The sequence below is a fragment of the Poecilia latipinna genome, unplaced genomic scaffold (assembly GCF_001443285.1).
Source record: "Poecilia latipinna isolate Pla-1442-1.1 unplaced genomic scaffold, P_latipinna-1.0 Scaffold1498, whole genome shotgun sequence".
NCBI lineage: Eukaryota > Metazoa > Chordata > Actinopteri > Cyprinodontiformes > Poeciliidae > Poecilia > Poecilia latipinna.
The window spans coordinates 102860-106843 of NW_015114114.1; positions in this window are offsets into that span (position 1 = coordinate 102860).

A 3984-nucleotide genomic window follows, 5' to 3' on the forward strand; every position below is an offset into this window, starting at 1 on the left:
CAATTACACCAAACATCTGTTGCTTAAACATAATATGGAAAAATTAAGAAATCTCAACTCACAGGTTCTGTATCAGGTCTTTGCTGGACTGAAAAATAAATGTTTTGAAAAGATTTTTTTTTAAATACTATTCACTGTTATTTCAGGGGAGTGTTTTCAAACACACCCTTTCTATTTATAGGACTGGACATAAAATAATGGAAACGTAATCTAAATTTCAAAGTGTCAACAGGGTTAGGATTAAATTATCACATCAGAAAAAGTGATATCCTTGTGGGATAAATTATAAAATGATACCACACTGGATATCTGTGATCTGCTTTATTTGATCATTATTTTTATCTATAAAAAAAATCCTCAAATGCAAAACCCTGCAACTTTTGTAACTGGTGGCTGGAAGCAGATGACTGCTACATGGACCAGATTGCTTCTTTAACACCTTTATATGTAGCATCAGATAACCCTGAATCACAATATAGGAAGTATGTCAGACATAAGAAGTTATTGCCTTGTAGTAGGAGGTTCAGCCTTCGCAGTTTCTTGATTTCTTTGTCCTTTTTACAATTGTTTCCTCCAACTTTCTAATATGATCCTCAAGCTCTCTAATCTGAGATTTGTCATCTGTCTGATAGTGTGAACACAAACAAAACAATGATGGTATGATTCAAGCACCAAACGGGGGGGAAAATTGCATAACATTTACGTAGATAGACGTGTGTGTCTGTGGAGAAATCAGAAAATCCAAGGTGAATTCCAGAACCTGAGTCTTCACGTTTTGTACATTGTTAGAAAAATTTGACCGACTGTTTGGAGGTTTGTTGTTTGTTCCTGGCTCTCTTGGTGCTGAGGGATTTCAATCACGGACTGTCTCTTCATCAGAATAGGAGTCCTCTAATGAAATATTCGCAGTCTGAATTAGCATTGGATTAGAAAACAGAAAAATGTAAGGTATACATTTAATTATACCTTACATTTTAATTACTTTTAATTTTTTTAATTAAATATCTCCCCACACCACCGTTAGAGGGCAGAGAGCATAAAGTTTTTCTGCAGTCAGCTCACTCCGTTCCTGAGTTATCGGTTGCTCAACAGCAGCGCGAGCTCGGTGCGCTGCACCTGTTGTAGCTAAGTGGTCGTTAACTCGTTAATTCGTCTCTGCTAGAATTGAGGAAACTAACCAGCATGTGAACACTTAGCTAAGTCCTGAAGTGCTAGATTATAGTTTGCAAATTGTGAGGGATAACGACCTTGATTTATTTAGGATCTGGTGAGGAGAGGTAAGGGGAATAAATGGTCCAAGACCAGGAACTCAACCCAGGACGTCTGCATTGAGGACTACATCCTCTGCACATGGTGCACTCGCTCTACCAATGCTAACATAAGATACTAACATAAAAGGGGCCGGGATCGAGTAACGTAACAGAGGGTATTAGACTACCATAAACGCAGGAAGAGAGAGAAGCTAACGTGAGAGCAGGGTGACACAAGTAACTTGTGGGAAGAGGTAGGGCATAATATGGGATATTTACAGGAAAATACTGATATGGAAGCACGGTGGGAGAGGGCGGTAAAATATGGTAGTTTCCCAGAAAAAAAAAGACTTGGCAGGTATGAGCCAAATAGAGGCCCTTAGTACCTTTTATTTTAAAATATGAGCTATTTTTGCACCAAAAATGTGAATTTTAGACCTGTTCAATTCCAAAGGGTTCAACATGTGCCTTTAAGGGTTACAAAGTCAGTGCTTTGAAATGGCTGACTCTTAATCTTAAGCCCTGATGTCTATCCATTCATCCATTATCTGCGTATCCTTGAAGTGTGCGGGGTGCTTGTGCCTTTTAATACAATGTCATTAAATGTCTATAGGTTCAGTCGTGCATGGATCCTATTTCTTCAGTTCTGTGTCTCTGCTTTTAGTTTGTGTTGGTGTTTTGATGATTTTTCTTTGTTGTTCATTTTTGTCATCATTGCCTTTACGTTTTAGTTTATTTCTTTGTGTTAAGCCTTTAATTGTGTTTTGTGTCTTTCAGTGACGTACAGTGAGGTTCATAACTGGTGAGGCACTGATTTCTCTGGAATTGGATATACTAAATATAAAACGGAGGCTTTGTGTTTTGACTTTAATTGAAACATTTAGTTGTTTTAACGTTTAATTATGAATCAGTCAATTGCATACTCTTCAACAATATTTAAGATAAGAGCAATAAAATAATATTAATATAAGGTCAAAATGTATTTTTTTCTCTTTTTTTGCTTAGCTCTCTTTGTTATGATTAAAATTGAAAATTGTGTATGATTTTACCTGTATATATATGAAGCCTGTGCGCTTATACGTCTCCATCACAAAAAATCCTCTTTGTTTGGCTTCATATTTTAAACATTTTAGTGAAGATCAAGCAGGAGAGTCACCCGGGAACTTTTGTATTCCTGTTGTAAATTTTGTATTTCTCTAACTGTTTTTAGGTGGTTTTTTGTGCCTATGGGGCTCAGCACTGCCCCCTATCAGTGCAGCATGGCACTTTCTGCCTCACCCCAGACTCTGTAGCATTAACATGTAGAGCATATGTGTAATCCATAATTTTAGTGGTTTGTCAGGATTCTGGTGTTTTGGGTGTTTTTATTCCTCTCTGGTGGAGATCCATCTATCCCAGAGAGTATCTGTGCTGGAGAGCACAGGGCTACCTTCACAGCTGTTCCTTATCGGCTTAATTAGGGTGACACCTACAGCTCTGATGTCTTTAACAAATTTCAAAATCAAAGTCTCATACCCTCTGAATCCTTACAAACCTCCAGGATCTCTAAGCTCACTTCTTGATAACAGTTCTTCGAATACACCGAAGACTGGATCCAATGTCCAAATCTCCACTTTTCCTCAGTATATAATCTCTGTTTTTCATTGCTTATCACTACTTCCACTATTACGCAGCCCATGCTCCATGTCCAGTTTCTCCTATAATCCTCCTTTAAGTTCCTTTTGGTAATTAGTTATTAAAATAGTGCTAATTTTCTTGACTGCTAGCTTCTTGATTTAGTCCTTTACAAACTGCAACATGATGTTTAGAAAACTTCTTTTTAGCATCACCACTTAAAGAAATATTGCATAATGATTAAAACCATGATTATTTGCATGAATAATCTAAAAATAAATTAAGGTTGGTTAAAACATATTGACCCCTTTAATAATTTAGAATGTTACTGAAAATGTATTATATTGTCGTATAGATTGCTTATATACAGATTGCCCCTATTTCTGTTAGTTATGATGCTTTCTGACATACAACTAATAAAAAACATTTCAGATAAATAAAAAATATTTTTAAAACACACATATGGTTTTAATGATAACCATGTTTAACACTTGCTTGTTAGAAGGGACTTTTATTCTGACATCATTTTAATTGGAAATCATATTGAATTTATTGAACATTATTATATTTAAATCAATTCTGTAACATTTGAATATACACTTTCTTCAGTCTTCAGCTCTCTGTCCGTCATTTCTGTGGAGAAATGCAAGCCAGCATAGGTCACATGATGTCCATCTTCTGAGTGTAAGGATAACATTTAAATCAAAATATAAATTAAAGTTATTTTGTTATATCCAATTGTATTTTTTCCATTTTGAATTCACAAACTACGTCAATTAAATGTGTTTACTCACCATATCATCTGGTTGGTTCATCTCATTGTGTTGTGTTTTTGACGAGGAGCTTTCTAAACACATGGTTCAAAAAGCAATTTGAATTCTGAAATGATCTTCATTTTTCAAATAAACGTACTATTTATTTCATTAATACTTACCTCTAAAGTTTTGTATGATGTCTTTTTTTAATTTTGGCAACAGAAAACAATAATCATAATCACACAGATGGCCAAGCAGAAGCAGAAGATGGCTTTATGAAGGGCATCCACTGTCTGGAACTGATGTCCATTTTTGTAAACTTCCCTGGCCATCCATCCCCAAATGTTCTCAATTGGGTTTAGATC